The following is a 19,284-nucleotide window of genomic DNA, read 5'->3' as shown; positions in this document are numbered from 1 at the left end:
TCATAAATAATCATGACTGGACCTTCCCCTTGCCCTCCTTTCTTTGGCCCAACATGCCTCTCCTAGTGGGCTTAGTGGAGCTTCCTTAGTGGGCCTTTAGACTAGAGCCAACTGTCTTGCTTTGGGCCTTCTTTCTTGGCCCAGGGTTGTGGCTGAGCCTGCTCCTCTAGTCCAAATAGCTTCCTCTTCATTTAATTATCCTCTTTATTCATGAAAGTTTCACCTAATTCCTGCATCTTCCACATAAACTAAGAAGAGAGTGAGATTCATTCCACTTAACTCATTGAGTTAAGTGGGGTTAGTCCCAGAAATGATAATAATTAACTCCAAATTAGAAAAAGGTGATTTTGGTTCATGATGTTTCACAACTTAACATAAATGTTGATGATATATCCAGATAAAGATAAAGAAGTAGATAAATTAGCTGAAATTGCACATATATATTACTATCATTTTGGATTTATCAGGATCACGGAGCTCTAGGACACTTACACGACCAGAAGAAGGTCAACGATCGCCATGCTAGATGGATCGCCTACCTTCAATATTTCACCTTTGTTATCCGCCATAAGAAAGGTAAGGATAACGTTGTCGCCGACGCGCTAAGTCGACGCCCCACGGTACTCAGCATCGTGACGACTCAGATTCTCGGGCTTGATAGGATAAAAGACTACGACACGAGTGGCCCTACTTCTCGACGATCTACTCGTCCCTTACGAGCACTCCCACTACCACGTCGCGAGTTTACTACCTCAACGAGGGCTATCTCTTCCACGGCCGAAGACTTTGCATTCCGCACACATCGATTGGGGACTTCCTCATCTACGAAACCCACTCCGGTGGGTCAAGTGGCCATTTTGGAGTTAACAAGACTATCCTCGCCCTAGAGGATAAGTTTTACTGGCCTTCACCAAAGAGAGACGTAGGGAAAATTATTTCTCGATGCCTCACCTGCTCCTGAGCGAAACTCACAAAACAGAACACGGGACTGTACACCCCTCTTCCGGTCCCCGAAAGACCTTGGGAGGATGTTAGTCTTGACTTTGTTTTGGGGCTACCTAGGACCGCGCGTCACCACGACTCGATTATGGTCGTGGTAGATAGGTTCTCCAAGATGGCACATTTCATTCCATGCTCGAAGACCTTCGACGTCTCTCGGATTGCACGACTTTTCTCCGACCATGTCGTCAAGCTGCACGGAGTGCGCAAGACTATCGTCTCGGATCGAGACGTAAAATTTACCAGCTACTTTGGAAAACGTTGTGGGTCCTCATGGGCACACAACTTAAATTCTCTTCGGCATACCATCCGTAGACGGATGGCCAAATCGAGGTTGTTAATTGCAGCCTTGGTAACCTTATGAGATCTATCGTCGGCGACAATGTAGCCGCATGGGATCAAATCCTACCACGAGCCGAGTTTGCCTTCAACTATTCGGTCAATCGCACTACGGGCAAGGCACCGTTCGAGATAGTCTATGGTCAACTACCACGTCGACCCATTGACCTCATGCCATTACATGAATAACATAGGATCTCAGATAATGCATTAGAATTTGCTGAGCATATTAGAAACATGCATCATGACATACATTCACCATTGCATCCATGAATGAGCAGTATAAGGCGTCAGCGGATAAGGGTCGTCGGTCCATGTCGTTCTCTAAGGGAGAACTAGTCCTGGTCAGATTAAGGCCTGAGAGGTTCTCTCCTGGGGTCGCTATGAAGCTCCATGCTCGTAGTGCGGGGCCTTTCCCGATAGCCCAAAAGATCAACGACAACGCCTATGTCGTGAGCATCCCGCCGAATTGGGGGATTAGTTCGACGTTTAACATCAGTGACTTATCCCGATACCAGCCTTCGCCACCAATCATCGAGCCTCACAGCCACTTGAGCCTGAGTAGTAATGAAAGTGAGAGCAAACCCATTCCATCTCCGTTTCCTCTCCTTGTACGGCAAGACGCGATAGAAACGATACTGCAAGAGGTAATTCACGCCGAGGGGGAGTGAATTGGCCGCTCTTTTCTAATCCACTGGCAGGGGTGACCATCATCTGATGACACGTGGATCTCCGAGGACGACCTTCGCCGACTCCGACTAGACCTGCTTCCTCCACTCGAAGGCATTGTTGAGCTTTGCTCGCCAGAGTCGAGCTCCTCCCACCCCAGGAGGATGATGGAGGACCATCTCGGAGACGACATGCCGGGGCGTCGTCAGCCACGCCAAGGTTTAAGTACTCCGTGTAAGTACGTCTTTTCACTTACGTTTGTTTTCATTTGGTTGTATTTCTGGATTTATGGATTGTGCCAATGTTGGGCCCCGTCCTTCGTCTTTCATTTTATTTTTACATTTGTATTTCAAATTTGTAAGGAGAGGCCGAACCACGTCTCGCAACGGTTCATCCTCTCCCACGTTCACTTGGCACCCATCCTCACTATATAAGGGGATGGCATGCCCAAGGAACATTTGGAGTCATTTGTTGAAAGTTCAAACTTGTGTCTCCCCTACCATAGGACTTAGTGTAGTAGGCGTGGCTAACCTCACCCACGTTGAGATTACTCCGTGGCGTAGAGCTCACGTTCTCTCATTGAGATCACTCCGGGAGAACATGTTCAAGCGCGCCGTCGAGATCACTCCGGTGCGAGGAAATATTTTCAAGAAGTCGCCGCCGTCAGAGCTGAAGAGGCTTCGTCGAGATCACTCCGGAGGTCCTTGGAGACTCAAGAATGACGCCGACCCACTGTCAAACTGGGATTCCCATCCCAGTTTCATCAAGAATTCTCTAACTTGGCTGATTCTTGGTGGTTACCTGGCCAAGAACCCCCTTCTTGGTACCTTCTCCACACAATCCTCCTTCCTATGCATCCCGCTACTCCACCCTGCCTCCTCCCCCATCGTTACCACCGTCCCCCTGCCCCCACACGATCGCCCACCACCCTCTTCAACCTCGTCCGCATCCTCCTTCCTGCGCCTTCCTTTTACCCTTCCGATCCTTCTCTCTTGCACCATCCTGCCAGCACCCCCCTTCGTTCCCATCCTTCTTCTTCCCCCCCCCCTTTCTTGAACTCTCACCCGCGGCCTTCCTCCTCGCCTCCGCCCTTCCTTTGCTCTTTCCCTTCCCCACCGCCGTTTTCACCCTGCCACCCTCTGGCCTGTCCGCCCCTTCTTGACCCCTCCTTGCTGCCGCATCCTTTCCTACTCCGTCATCCCATCCTAACCCCGTCGCCCATCAGCCCGTCAACCTTCCCCTCCTTCCCTCTCGCCCTCGCCATCTTCGCCTCGCCTTCTCTCTGCCGCCCCGTCCGCCTGCAACCAGCAGCGCGCACGAACGCGCAGTCGCCCACCGCCCCGTTCGTCTTGTGCGCTCTCGGTACGCACTCGCGGCCCGCTTGCGCGCGCTCATCACGTCCGCTCGGCTCAGCGATCGCACGCCCGTTCGCCAGCGAACGTCCTCTGCACGCTTGCTGTGTGTCCGGTGAGCTGACTCATCTGAGCGCATTGCGCGCTCTCCTGCCACGCGCGTGCCGCGCTATCTCGGCCGATACTGCTGGGTGCTCTGAGTTACTACGCCGTCATGAGCTGCGCCTTCGTTTCCCTCGTCGTGATCGCTAGGCACCAGCCTAGCAGTCGCCTATTTGGTGCCATCGACCCCGGAAGCCCACCTCGTTCGAGCCGCCGCCCTCGACGACACCGTTTGCTCCTCATCGACGATACGGGAGATATCTTTACGCCGTGGAGTAGTAACATCCAGGTACCACTCGTCTTCCCTCCATCTTACCAGTATTATTACGTCTTGTAGTCTCATCACCAGCTATCGCGTCCACTACCGTGGTTTCTCGATACGTTTCACATATAGGATTAGCCATTTTGTCGAGTGTAGGAAATGGAATCCTCACCTGATTTTAGACGCCGAACATTCGTGGGTCGTAAAACGCCTCTCACTAATTAGTTGTCTAGTAGGTCTAGCGGGACATCGGGAGTTTGATCTTAGGATAACTTTCCTTCACCGACCAGCACGGCTTGCATCCTTAATCGTTGACACTTGAACTGCTCATTTGTTATTCTTCGTTCCTTGTCTTGCATATCACGACATCGCATCTTATTTTTGTGATGTAATACGAGCCGACCGATCCCGGCAGGTCGTATTACATCAGTCCTGAATTGAGAATTATTGAAATGACTTCCTCCATCGCTAATAATTGCTCTAGGAACACTAAACCTGCAAAATATCTACTGCTGAATAAATTTAAGAACTACTTTATGATCATTTGACCTACTGGGGACTGCTTCAACCCATTGATTGGTCAAAACTAAGGGTTAAATTGATCTTAAGTTGTTTGTAACGATAGTTAAGTGATAAACTCAAATAAGGGTAGTTATTTCAATGCATTAATCATCTTATATCTTCTAAAAGTAAGTACATCATTGCCAAAACTGCTTGTTTTTGCATAGTAATGAGATCATGCCTTTTCACTACCCTAAAGATGAAAAAACTTACATTTCTACTTAATTAGTGTTTCCATCAATGATTTGACATGAATTTCACAAGTTAAACAGTTCTGGATTTACTCTTAATTGGATTTGAGGGATATTTCTAACCCCCACTTGACTCATTGAGTCAAGTGGGATATGAATCTAACGATTTCCCTAGTGTGTTGACTTTTCAGGTCAAGGTTGACTTTTCATGGTCATAAAATTACGAAATTTTATGGGAAAGTGAAGAAAGTAGTCTGAAAGCTTGGGACAAAAATTCAAGTCAAAAGGAGGACAGATCAAAAAGATACACGGTGACCAGTGGAGCTGACTCAAATGATAGGATTGGTGCAAAGGAGCTTGAAGGAGACCTTCTAGAATGTCCTTGGAGGCTTCCAGGTTGATCAAGACATATGGGGGTGACTCCAGATGGCAGATCCTGGTTGGATGAAAGCCCAAGGTCGAGATCCAGGCCAAGATCCATGAGGTGGAACCCATCCATCCATCCATTCCAGCCCAAATCCAAGGGCTAGAGATGATTTGTAACAAACTCTAACCAACTCTAACCAACTTGTTCTGTTCCCTCCAAATTTGACCTGGAGGGAAAGAATCTGGTTGGTTGGGGTCTGTTCACCTGGATTTAAGCTTCAAGAAATCAACCGTGGACGTTCATCCATGATCCAACCACCAAGAATGACTGAAACAAACACATGTACCCCTATAAAAGGGCCCCCCTCACCCTCTTTGAGGGCATCCAAGAATTGAGTATTGTTTTCTTTACTTTGTGTCTTTCTTGAGCTTGTTCCTGGGTCCATCTTCATTCAGAAGGTGCAAGGAGTCTTCTAGAAGCGTCCTGGATCTTGAAGCCAGTTGGTAGGGAGTTGGAGCAACAATCTTGGGCCATTTGTGGTGTGACAAAAAGGTTACGCTGTTCTTTCCACCCTATCTCCTTTTAGAATTCTCTTAAGCTTCTTGGCTATACTTAGGCAGATAGCCAACGTCTCAAGCTTTCCAACGCCTACTCACACGTGTCAAACCGATATCCGGAACTCCAGATATCGTCGTTTTGGTCCATAGCACGTGAGAGGACCTCCACAAGCGGAGCGAAGCCAGCGCACAAGCAGTGGCGGAAGCGCCCAGGCTTGTGCGCTATCTCTCTCCTCCTCTTCTTTTTTCCATTCAATTAATTCAGAATTTTTTATCTCTCTCTAGAAATGATAAAAAATTCTGAAAAAATTCTCAAAAATCATTTTCAATCTAAACTTTCTATGGAAATTTTTTTACACTTGGTAAAATTCATATCATCCTTCTTAATTGAACATTTACCTTCATAATCACTAAAAGCTTTACAAAAAAGGTTATATGAATCTTGAACTTGCAATACTAGTTGAAAATCTTTCTAACTAACTACCTAGCTCCCTGAGGGATCGACCCTTACTAAAGTACTACTAGTAAGAAAAATTAAATTGTCGATTGGTACTTAACTATCCTTTCAAACGACTCTCAATCAAATTGTACCCCTTAGTTCGGCCAAATCATTAAGTACCAATCAACAATTTTATTTCCTTACTAGTAGTATTTTAGTAAGGGTTGATCACTTAGGGGGCTAGGTAACTAGTTAGGATGAATTTCAATTAGTATTTCAAGTTCAAGATTTGTATAAATCTGTTTTGTAATGTCTTTAGTGATTAAGCAGGTTTATGTTCAATTAATAAAGATGATATGAATTTTAGCAAGTGTGAAAACATTTCTGTACAAAGCTTAGACAGAGAATGATTTTTGAGAATTTTTTCAGAATTTTTTATTGTCTCTAGATAGAGATAAAAAATTCTGAATTTAATTGAGTGAGAAAAGAAGAGTAAGAGAGAGATAGCGCACAATGTGGGCGCTTCCGCCGCTGAATGGGCGGGCAGAAGGGTGATAAACTTAACTTTTAGATATTTTTACTGGTTATTTAGCAGTTAATACGTGTGAGGATTTGAGCTTATACAATGAATTTGTAAACCTCACGGCTTAGGGCAAGTGAGGGTCGATCCACAGGGAGCAGGTAAGACAGTACTGATTCTCGCTTTTGAGTTAGTTTATCTCGGGAAATATATAATTCAGTTCTTTTAATCAACTTAACTATCTTGAGGGAAATTTAATTAATCACCCTAGGTCAGTATAGTAAGTTCTCTTGCTCACAAGCTCACGCTTGTGAAGAAGACAAAAACACAAGCACCTGGTGTGCTTGTGCCTCTACGCACAGAGCACAGCGATCGCTGCAAGCTAGCGCGAGCTGCTTGTGGTGGTCGCTGTGCGCAAGAGCGCTTGCGCGCAGGGCATGCGATTGTCTTCAGAAGGGGGAAGAGAGAATTCTGAAACCTCAACAATCTCTCCACCCCGTGTCACGTCCCTCACGGCGAGGTAGAGATCTTCTTGCTTCGGCTAAAACTCAGGCTCCTTCTCCTCCCAACTCCAATGCTCAGCAGCTCTTGGAGGGTGCAGAAATCCTTCCTCTCCAAGCCTTAGCTCCTTGAGAGAAATTCTGAACAACCTAAAATCAACTCTCAAGAGAGTATTTATAGGTTTCTCTTAAGTCATGCCCAGGGGCATTTTCGTAATTTCTGCTCCTCTTGATCCTCGTCTCTTTCCTTGATCTTCTTAACCTGTCTCTGAATGTTTACTAACCATAAAATGTTAAATATATTCAACTTGATTCAAAGGATCAAGTGGGGTTAGTGATTTCATAAAATGATGCATATGCATGATATTAGCATGAATTAACATTATAATTTTGATGAATGAAAACTAAAAAGTTTAATTATTTGATGACATATTTGAGAGTCATCAAACACCCCCCAACTTAGATCATTACTAGTCCATTAGTAATGAAATGCAGGTGAGAATAAAAGATGATCTCAAGTTGACTTTCGACTTTCGATAGCTTTGATTCATGCTATTTTCAAGGAGTATTTTCAGCAATTGAACTTGACCAGCATAGGAGAAATTTAGGATCTATCTCAGCCTTCTACCTCAACTAAGTGCACTTGATCTACGGAGTACATATAGTAAGTACATAGTATATGGAGTAAGGTCGAGTTAACACCCCAAGCGCACTACTGAACAAGGCGTGGAGAGCGGTGCTAATGGTAGCTCAATACTATGGCTATAGTAGCATCGGCTCAAACACATGGGAGACAGCTTTTCCACCTTTATTTTCTTTGGCATTTGCTGCTTGTTGGTCATTTTTTATGACAATCAACTTTAGTAAGTATGATGCAAGCTTTTGCTTGTTTTTGCGCAATGCAGCTTTCACTTTATAATTTGGTGGCGCTTATCCACTACCCATGTGCCGTCCTTAGTAGACCGGCAGCTTATTCCCCCGACAAAGTTTTGTATCCTTCTTGGTTCAGGGAGCTTCACTCACATCATAATAATATTGCCAATGAGTTAGCACTAACCCTACTCTCCACTAAAGCTAAAAATTTCGTGCATGTAAGTGCTAACTCAACCCGAAGTCGGTGGTGAGGTGAGAGAAATATAATGGTAAGAGATGTGGATCTAATAGTACGTATCATAGTGCACCTAGCTAGGCTTACTTCACCTAGGATTTCCTAGCTGGCCACTCTTGCACCTCTACCCTTTTGAAAAGAATCGAATTATCATGCATATCATTGGACAAGCATCTCCTAGGATCATCAAATATCAATGGTTTGTGAATGCAAAACGAAAAATTTTAATGGATGATGCATGCAACTGTACTCCCCTCCCCCCCAATAAAAAGGCATGTTCCTACATGACAAATCATAATTACGAGAAAGGAGAAAGAGAGATCAAACCATGGAAGGAAAGGCGGCGATCAGCATTCGTGTTGTCCAGTGACTGTGTACCTAGCTTGGATAGGAGTTGCTGCGCACGAAGACAGAAACAAAAATGAAGAAACAAAGCAAAATAACAAAACCGAGGAAATAGGAAATGGAATCAAAAAAACTAATCAGATCATGAGCTATCGTGCGGTGGCTTTTCTAAACTAATATTCATGGGGCTATTAAGATCTTCGTCTTCTAACTAGGGTTTGAGCCGTTGTCCATTCACAGTGAATTGGCTTTGAGATGTAGGATCAAAAATGGTAACCGCTCCATTCTCAAAAACCTGCTGAACAAGGAAGGGGCCATCCCATCGCGTTTTCAATTTTCCTGGAAAGAGTTTTAATCTAGAGTTGTAAAGCCATACTTTTTGATTCTCTACAAAAAATCGTCTCTTCAAGCTCTTATCATGAAACATCTTCATCTTGGCTTTATAAATCTTCGAATTCTCATAAGCCTCATTTCTTAACTCTTCCAACTCATTCAATTGAAGAAGTCTATGCTTGCCGGCTCTATCCAAATCTAGGTTGAGTTTCCTAGTAGCCCACAGGGCCTTGTGTTCTAACTCAAGTGGTAGGTGACAAGCCTTCCCAAAGATAAGTCGAAAGGGAGACATGCCGAGAGGAGTTTTGTAAGCGGTCCTATAGGCCCATAATGCCTCGTCTAGCTTCCTAGACCAATCTTTCCCATCCGGACGCACTATTTTCCTCAAAATTTTCTTAACCTCCCGATTGCACAATTCAACTTGGCCATTGGCTTGAGGGTGATAAGGAATAGTGACTCGATGATGGACACCAAACTTCTTGAGGAGGTTCCTAAAGTTGTAGTTTGTAAAGTGGGAACCTCCATCACTAATGATAGCTCGTGGGCATCCATATCTATAAAAGATGTTTTTCTCAATAAAATTAGTCACTACCTTACTGTCATTGGTTTTGGAGGGAATGGCTTCTACCCATTTGGAGACATAATCGACAGCCATCAAAATATATTCATAACCATTAGAACTAGGGAAGGGTCCCATAAAATTGATTCCCCATAAATCAAATATTTCTACTTCTAGGATGGGTTGTAGGGGCATTCTATCTTTCCTATTTATGTTGACGGATGCTTGGCATGCTAAACAAGTATTATAAAATTTCTGGGCGTCATGAAATAATGTAGGCCAAAAGAAACCCGATTCAACAACTTTATGAGCTGTTACCTTGGCCGAGTAGTGTCCCCCTCCGGGTTTGGAATGACAGAATTCCAAAATGCTTCTTTGCTCGCTCTCGGGGACACACCGCCTCAAAGTTTGATCTTGGCCTTGATGGAATAGCTCCGGATCTTCCCAAAAGTAAAATCGTGCATCCTTAAGCAGCTTCTTCCTCTCATGAGACGTCCATCCTGTGGGAATCGTGCATACTACATTTTCACACCCTTTCTTATCTTTGATCTCTAAATCAAATTCCTGCAATAAATGCACCCATCTAATCAACCTAGGTTTGGCCTCCTTCTTCGTTAACAAGTATCTAATAGCTGCATGATCAGAAAAAACAGTAATTTTACTACCTAACAAGTAAGATCTAAACTTTTCTAAAGCAAAAATAATGGCCAGCAGTTCCTTCTCGGTAGTAGTATAATTTAGCTGCGCGTCCACTAAGGTTCTGCTGGCGTAGTAGATGACCACGGGTTTCTTGTCGATTCGCTGACCTAACACTGCACCTACTGCAAAATCAGAAGCATCACACATTAGTTCAAAAGGAAGGGTCCAATCGGGCCCTTGCAAGATAGGCGCATTAACTAAGGCTTCCTTCAATTTATAAAATGCATCTTTAGCTTCTAGTGTTAGTTCAAACTCATTGTTCTTAGACGATAAAAGATTTGTAAAGGTTTGGAAATTTTAGCAAAGTCAAGAATGAAACGTCTATAGAAACCCGCGTGGCTGAGGAAACCCCTAAGGGTTTTTTGGTTGGTTGGAGGTGGAAGGCCCTGGATGATTTCGATCTTGGCCTTGTCCACTTCCAATCCACGGTTGCTTATCGTGTGTCCCAGCACTACTCCCTCCTGCACCATGAAATGAGATTTTTCCCAGCTTAGGACAAGGTTGGACTCAATGCACTTCTTCAATACTTTGGTGAGGCTTAGTAAGCAGTTTTCAAAGGTAGATCCAAAAACTGAAAAATCATCCATAAAGATTTCTAGACATTCTCCTACTAAATCAGAAAAGAGGGCATTCGTACATCGCTGAAATGTGGCGGGGGCATTGCATAGCCCGAAAGGCATATGTCCCTACGGGACTCGTAAATGTTGTCTTCTCTTGATCATCAGGATGGATGTTTACTTGGTTGTACCCTGAATAACCGTCAAGAAAACAAAAATATTGTTGCCCCGACAACTTTTCTAATATTTGATCCATAAAGGGTAGAGGGTAGTGGTCTTTCTTGGTCGCCTTGTTTATCTTCCTATAATCAATACATACTCTCCATCCAATGGTCAATCTCTTCTGCACCTCTTCCCCTTTTTCATTCACTTCCACTGTAATTCCAGACTTTTTTGGCACCATGTGTACGGGACTTACCCATCTACTGTCGGATATGGCGTAAGTTATTCCTGCATTCAACCACTTTATAATTTCTTTCTCAAGAACCTCTCTCATGTAAGGGTTGAGTCTCCTTTGATGCTCTCTACAAGGTCTGGTTTCCTCTTCCAGAAATATCCTATGTTCACAGATTGAAGATGGAATTCCTCTAATATCATCAAATGTCCAACCTAGAGCCTTCTTATGCTCCCTAAGTACCTCGAGCAAGTCTTTTTCGTGTTCAGGAGTTAGTGATGAAGATATGATTACAGGTAGGGTTTTCTTCTCATCTAGATATGCATATTTGAGGGATGAAGGTAAGGGTTTCAGTTCTGGTCCTACCTCTACCGAAGGAGAGTCTATGATTTCTTCTTCTAGCTCTCTACCCTCTACTTGTGACAGGTATTCCTTAGCCACATTCTCTCCTTCATCCTCTATACACAGTTTAACTCCTCATTGCTTCCTAAGGGACACTTCATCATTTTTGATATATCAAGTTGGACTCTCTCCTTTCCAATTTTAAACTCCACCGTCCCCTTCTCCCAATCCATAATCATTTTTGCCGTAACTAAAAATGGTCTTCCTAAGATAATAGGAGCTAAGCTAATGTTTCCCGATATCTTTACATCAGTCACTATAAGATCTACAGGTATTTCACAATTCTCTACGGTGACCATGACATCGGTTAACCTTCCCTCGGGTTGCCTAACAGTTCCATCAGCTAGGAGTAAATCCATATGTATTTCCTCCAAGTCTCCAAACCCACACTCGTCATATAATGCCGTTGGGATGATGCTTATGCTCGCTCCCGTATCTAATAAAACTTTAGAAAAGGTATTTCCTCCTATTTCACATGTAATGAAAGGGGCTCCGGGGTCTCTCATCTTAATAGGGATGGCATTAAGAATGCTAGAGGCATTTTCAGATAATTTAACTACTTCCCTAGGCTTCCTAATGGTGCAAGAATCCTTAAGGTATTTCTTTAGGGAGGGTGCACACCTAAGCATGTCCTCTACAGTAACAGTCATGGTGGCTCTTTTAAAGTTATCAAGTAATCTATTTTCATAATCAAGAGTCGGTTTTTTCCTATTTAAAGCTGAAGGGTAAGGAACATGTTGCCCACTCGTAGAAGGTAGAGGTTCCTCCACGTAGGGAGAATCCTCTCCTTCTTCCTCTCTTGGTTCATTCCCCTTCTTAGAATTCTCTATAGAATTCTTATAAGGATCCTGAAGTTCCTTTCCATTTCTCAATTTTGAGATTGCTAGAACTTCAGGATCTTCTCCATTTGTATCATCATAAATGGAGTGTTGCACATGATGTAGGTTGCATGGATTTATTACCGGTTTTGTGGGAAGTTTATATGATGTGCAATGGGGTTCTAGAGTTATACCTTGGTGTTCAGGTGGTGCAGGTCTGAAGCTCTCCAATAGCTTCCTCATCTGTTCTTGGGACTCCAACATCTGCTTCGTTTGGAACTCCATCATGACTTGCATGCGCATCTCCATCTCCGCTCTCAACTTCTGATTTTGCTTCTCGATCATATCTGAAATAACCGGGGTTAGTGTAGAGAAATCAGGTTGAGTTTGAGAGGCAGCCTGATACTGCTGTTGGTGTCTTGATTGAAACTGCTGCTTCTGCTGAAATTGGTGTTGAAAAGGAGCTTTGTTCCCTTGGGTGAAGCTCTCTCCACTTTGAAATCCGACTCTCTTTTGGCCAGCCCATGGTTGTTGAGGTTGATTGAAGGCTTTCACTTCTTCCTCCATGGACTGGCAAGCTCCATCTTCATGTTCCCTGCTAAAACAGAGAGAGCATATTTTAGCTTTAACAATGGGAGAATTACCTAAAAAAACGTTCTTCAAGGTGGAGGTGAGCTCCTCCAATTTCAGGTTGGTCTCTCTTAAACCCCTCCTTGGTGTTGACCTACAGAACTCCTGCTCTTTTTGGCTGCAGGTTTCTCCCATTCTGATTGGCTCCACTCTCCTGCAAGTCAGTTTCTGCAACTCTCTCCAAAATATCGAAAACGTCATCCTCATATGCGGTATAAAACGTTCCGTCCATAGCGAGATTTACTTTGTTTTTCATAAAATCAGCGAGAGATTCATAAAATATTTGAGCTAATTGACATTGCTCAATGCCATGGTGAGGACATTTCCTCAACAAGTCATTGAATCTCTCCCATGATTCACTAAAGGCTTCTCCGTCATGGGGATGGAAATTGTGAAATTCTCTTCTATAAAAGTTAGTTTTGGAGAGAGGGTAAAATTTCTGCAGAAATTTTCCTTGCATTTCTTCCCAAGAATTAAAAGTAATTCCTAGATTACGATACCATGCGAATGCTTTATCTTTTAACGTCAAAGGAAAATATTTCATTTTAAGTATTTCTGTAGATATTCCTGGAACATTTTGAGACGAGCATCTAATATGAAAATCATCAAGGAATTCGAATGGGTTTTGGGCAGGCAATCCATTAAACTCAGGCATGGAATTAATTAATGCATTGTCATATCGAAATAAAATACCGTCGCCGCTGTTCAGATCTACATCGGTTTGTCGTAGGCTTCCCGACGTTGTCCACCTGTCCAGCATGGTCCTCCTCCTCTCATGCTGCTGATGAACCTCTTCAGCCATAGTTCTCTACTGAATTTCTGGTTTTGTAACTGTAGAATCCGGAGTGGCATCTCTAATAATTTTTTTTGCAGACTTCTCACCAGCTCCTGAGCGTGTAACTGCCATAAATCTTCAGCAAAATGTTAGCACACGATGAGCTGAGGATTTTAAAGTCCTCCAGCTTAAGAGGATAATAAAGAACGACTGTAGATTCAGAAAAACAAAAAATTCCTATTGTAATACCGTGCTCCCCGGCAACGGCGCCAGTTGATAAACTCAAATTTTAGATATTTTTACTGGTTATTTAGCAGTTAATACGTGTCAGGATTTGAGCTTATACAATGAATTTGTAAACCTCACGGCTTAGGGCAAGTGAGGGTCGATCCACAGGGAGCAGGTAAGACAGTACTGATTCTCGCTTTTGAGTTAGTTTATCTCGGGAAATATATAATTCAGTTCTTTTAATGAACTTAACTATCTTCAGGGAAATTTAATTAATCACCTTAGGTCAGTATAGTAAGTTCTCTTGCTCACAAGCTCACGCTTGTGAAGAAGACAAAAACACAAGCACCTCGTGTGCTTGTGCCTCTGCGCACAGAGCACAGCGATAACTACAAGCTAGCGCGAGCTGCTTGCGGTGGTCGCTGTGCGCAAGAGCGCTTGCTCGTAGGGCATGCGATGCCTGTGTGCAAAGATGCCTGCGTGCAAAGGTGCCTGCGCGCGAGCGACCCTCGCACGCCGTAGCCGCTCGCGCTACGGACGTGCGGTGCTCCTCGTAGCGCGAGGCTGCACCTTCGCACGTGCGACCTGCCTCTCACAGGCTTCGCGCGCAGGTGGTCGGGTGCCCGGTTCAGCGCGTTGAATCGCTTGCACAGAGGGTCTGTTTTTGCGATTCTTCTCGCTGAACCTGCGGGTTTGCTGGAATTTGGATGAACAGACTGGTGAACAAGATTGGAGATGGATAACTGAAGAAAATCAATGAAAACAATACTGAATAGAATTCTAAGAGTAATCTACCAACAATTGTTATTGGAACTCCTGAAAACACAAGGTGTGATCTTCAATCCAATACAGATTGTCTTCAGAAGGGGGAAGAGAGAATTCTGAAACCTCAACAATCTCTCCACCCCGTGTCACGTCCCTCACGGCGAGGTAGAGATCTTCTTGCTTCGGCTAAAACTCAGGCTCCTTCTCCTCCCAACTCCAATGCTCAGCAGCTCTTGGAGGGTGCAGAAATCCTTCCTCTCCAAGCCTTAGCTCCTTGAGAGAAATTCTGAACAACCTAAAATCAACTCTCAAGAGAGTATTTATAGGTTTCTCTTAAGTCATGCCCAGGGGCATTTTCGTAATTTCTGCTTCTTTGAATTTTTGTCCGCTCCTCTTGATCCTCGTCTCTTTCCTTGATCTTCTTAACCTGTCTCTGAATGTTTACTAACCATAAAATGTTAAATATATTCAACTTGATTCAAAGGATCAAGTGGGGTTAGTGATTTCATAAAATGATGCATATGCATGATATTAGCATGAATTAACATTATAATTTTGATGAATGAAAACTAAAAAGTTTAATTATTTGATGACATATTTGAGAGTCATCAAAGGGCCCCTTGTGCGCTGATACTTCAGCGCTCTGCCGCTGGTCGCGTGCGCGGAGGTCCTCTCACGTGCGGTGGACCAAAACGACGATATCTGGAGTTCCAGATATCGGTTTGACACGTGTGAGTAGGCGTTGGAAAGCTTGAGACGTTGGATATCTGCCTAAGGATATCCAAGAATATTAGGAAATTTTCAGGAGGAGATAGGATGAGAAGAAGCATGTAACCTTTTTGGTCACACCCCAAAGGGCCCAGGATTGTTTCTCCAGCTCCCTACCAACTGGCTTGAGATTTAGGACGCTCCTATAAGACTCCTTGCACCTCCAGAATGAAGGTAGACCCAGGAAAAAGCTCAGAAAAGAAATAAAGTGAACAAAAAAATACTTAATTCTTGTATGCCCTCAAGGAGGGTGAGGGGGGCCCTTTTATAGGGGTACATTTGTTTGTTTCAGCCATTCTTGGTGGTTGGATTATGGATGAACGTCCAGGATTGAGTTAAAGTGGCCTCAATCCAGGTGATCAGGCCCCAACCAACCAGATTCCAACTGGATATAGTTAGTTACAACTAACTCTAACCAATGGGAAGGGAAAAGAACAAGTTGGTTAGAGTTAGTTACAAGTCATCTCTAGTCCTTGGATTTGGGCTGGAATGGATGGGTGGATGAGTTCCACCTCATGGATCCTGGGCTGGATCTCAACCCGGGGCTCTCCTCCAAACAGGATCTGCCAGCTAGAGTCACCCTCATGTGTCTTGATCAACCTGGAAGCCTCCAAGGATGTTCTAGAAGGTCTCCTTCAAGCTCCTTCATACCAAGCCTATCGATTGAGTCAACTCCACTGGTTAGCATTCATCTTTTTCTTCAGTGTTCCTTTTGACTTGAAATTTTGGCAATGTTGTACTTACTTTTAGGAGATTTAAGATGAATAATACATGGAAATGACTACCCTTATTTGAGTTTATCAAATATCCCCCAAGTTAAAATGTTGCTAGTCCCTAGCAGTACCAAGGGGAAGATACATTCTAGGAGGCTCGATGATTGGTGGCGAGGGCTGGTATCGGGACAAGTCAATGATGTTAAACGTCGAACTAATCCCCCAATTCGGTGGCATGCTCACGACATAGTCGTTGTCGTTGATCTTTTGGGCTATCGAGAAAGGCCCGGCGCTACGAGCATGGAGCTTCGTAGCGACCCTAGGAGAAAACCTCTCACGCCTCAATCTGACCAAGACCAGTTCTCCCTCAGAGAACGACATGGACCTACGATTCTTATCCGCGGACGCCTTATACTGCTCATTCATGGATGGAATGAGTGAATGTATGTCGCGATGCATGTTTCGAATATGCTAGGCAAATTCTAATGCATTATCCGAGATTCTATGTTGGTCATGTAATGGCATGAGGTCAATGGGTCGCCATGGTAGTTGACCATAGACTATTTCGAACGGCGCCTTGCCCGTAGTTCGGTTGACCGAATACTTAAAGGAGAATTCCGCTCGAGGTAGAATTTGATCCCATGCGGCTACATTGTCGCCGACGATAGATCTTAGAAGGTTGCCGAGGCTGCGATTAACAACCTCGGTCTGGCCATCCGTCTGCGGATGGTATGCAGAAGAAAATTTTAGTTGTGTGCCCATGAGGACCCACAACGTCTTCCAGAAATAACTGGTGAATTTTACGTCTCGGTCTGAGACGATGGTCTTGGGCACTCCGTAAAGCTTGACGATGTAGTCGAAGAAAAGACGGGCGATGCGGGAAGTGTCTGAGGTCTTTGAGCACGGGATGAAATGTGCCATCTTCGAAAATCTGTCCACCACGACCATAATCGAGTCATGGCGGCGCACAGTTTTGGGTAGCCCCAAAACAAAGTCGAGACTAACATCTTCCCATGGCCCCTCGGGAACTGGTAGAGGGGTGTACAGTCCCGTGTTCTGCTTCGTGAGCTTCGCGCGGGAGCAAGTGAGGCATCCGGAAATAAATTTCCCTACGTCCCTCTTTAGTGAAGGCCAGTAGAATTTATCCTCTAGCGCGAGAATGGTCTTGGTAACCCTGAAATGGCCACTCAACCCACCGGCATGGGTTTCGTAGATGAGGAAGTCCCGAATCGATGTGCGTGGGATACAAAGTCTTCGGCCATGGAAGAGATAGCCGTCGTCGAGATAGTAATCTCTCGACCTGGTAGTGGGAGTGCACGTAAGGGACGAGTAGATCGTCGAAAAATTGGGGCACTCCGTGTAGTCGTCTCTTATTCTCTCAAACCCAAGAATCTGAGTCTTCACGATGCTAAGTACCGTGGGGCGCCGACTTAGCGCATCGGCGACGACATTATCCTTACCCTTCTTATGGCGGATAACGAAGGTGAAATCTTGAAGGTAGGCGATCCATCTAGCATGGCAATCTCTGACCTTCTTCTGGTCGTGTAAATGTCGTAGAGCTCCGTGATCCGAAAAGAGGACAAACTCCTTGGGGAGTAAATAATGGTTCCAATGCCGGAGGGACTGCACAAGAGCATAGAACTCCCGGTCGTAGTTATCGTATCTCTTTCGAGTATCGTTCAGCTTCTCGCTGAAGTACTCGATGGGGTGCCCTCTTTGGCTAAGTACTCCGCCAATCCTAACTCCGGACGCGTCGCAGGCGACCTCGAAGACATCGTTAAAGTCCGGCAGTTTGAGGACTGGTGCCTCGGTCATGAGCTTCTTGAGAAGCTCGAAGGCCTGATTGGCGGAGGGGGTCCATTCGAACTTCTCCCTCTTTAGGATGTCCGTGATGGGGGCGGTAATGCCACTAAACCCGGGGATAAACCTTCGATAGAAGGTCGCCAATCCGATGAAGCTACGGACATCGTGTATATGATGACTCTAAAATATGTCATCAAATAATCAAGTTCATAAGTTTAAATTCATTACAATTATCTTGTGAATTCAAGCTAAGTTCATGCATATGTATTGTTTTATGAAATCACTAACCCCTCTTGATTCTTTGAATCAAGTGGAATATATTTAACATTTTATGGCTAGTGAACATTCAGAAACAGGTTAAGAAGATCAAGGAAGAGAGGAGGATCAAGAGAAGTGGGCAAAAATTCGAAGTGGCAAAAATTACGAAAATACACCTATAACTCTTGGCTCTCTTTAGGGGAAAAATCCTCATACCCCGACATGCCGAGGTAAAAAAAATATTAAAAAACAAAACCATGAACATATCATTTTTTTGGAGCTGGGAGAGAAGCAAGCCGAGGAGTAGCTGGAGCACGACGATCGCCGCCTTGCCCGGAAGGAGTGACACAAGGAGGCGTGAGCGTTTCGGTTTTCGTACAATCTTCTTCTCCCTTCTAAGACAATCAGGGTTGGGCTGAAGATCACAAGCTGTGTCTTCAGCATTTCCAATTTCTGTTGTTCCTTTGGTTACGTTTGATTTCGAATCCCATAGTTGATTGAATCGTTTTCCATTCTGTCTAGCAAAAGTTTCATTGTTCTCGCATCCGCTTGTGAAATCCTTCCCTGCAAAATTTCCAACTGCTAGCAACCCAGGCCTCGGCCTAGGTTGCCAGCAATCCAAGCAGCGAGCAAGCTCGCCCGCGCGAATCAGTACCGTGAGCAAGCAGCGCCGCGCGCGTGCACAAACACCCGCAGGGTGTTTGCTCAACTGCCTCACAGGGCGTAAGCGAACCGTCAACAAAGAAAATTTCTCTGCTGACGGTTCTGCTCAATTGAGTTTTGCCAAGATATCTCCGTAAAACTTAACTGAAGATAATTTGACTGAAGAATTAGCTGAATCAATACTTTTAACGAATTCTCTGCAACTTATTCTGAAGAAAATTTCTACAGAGATGAACACTTGGAATTAGAGAACTGAATAGACTGATTTAATAGAAAAGAATTTTCTGCTGTTTTCTCTGCTTCCTGTGGATCGACCCTTGCTTGCCAAAGGCTGTGAGGTTATAAATTTCGTTGCATAAGCTCAATCCTCACACGAATTCAACTGACAAATAACCAGAAAAAATGCCCTAAAATTGAGTTTATCAGCATACTGTTTAGTTTCGGCCAGGAGATAATGGCCTCAACCTTGGCCGGATCGACGGCCACTCCTCTAGCAGATAATATAAAACTGAGGAAGGAGACCTCGGTGGTGAAGAAGGTGCACTTCTTCGGATGCGCGTATAGCTTTTCCTGTCGTAGTGATGCGCATACTTGGCGTAGATGTTGGG

The 19,284-nt window shown here is 44.5% G+C and overlaps 1 non-coding gene across 1 annotated transcript; it reads left to right on the top strand.

Annotated features, from left to right (window-relative positions):
• The first annotated feature begins 13,008 nt into the window (after positions 1-13,008).
• Positions 13,009-13,117, top strand: LOC144707280 (small nucleolar RNA R71). Its single transcript, XR_013582442.1, has one exon. It is a non-coding gene; the product is annotated as a small nucleolar RNA R71 (small nucleolar RNA).
• The last annotated feature ends 6,167 nt before the right edge of the window (positions 13,118-19,284 follow it).

This window comes from Wolffia australiana, chromosome 8, assembly GCF_029677425.1.
Source record: "Wolffia australiana isolate 7733 chromosome 8, ASM2967742v1".
Classification (NCBI taxonomy): Eukaryota; Viridiplantae; Streptophyta; class Magnoliopsida; order Alismatales; family Araceae; genus Wolffia; species Wolffia australiana.
Note: the sequence above shows the minus strand (reverse complement) of the source record. Positions and strands in the feature narration are given on the sequence as shown.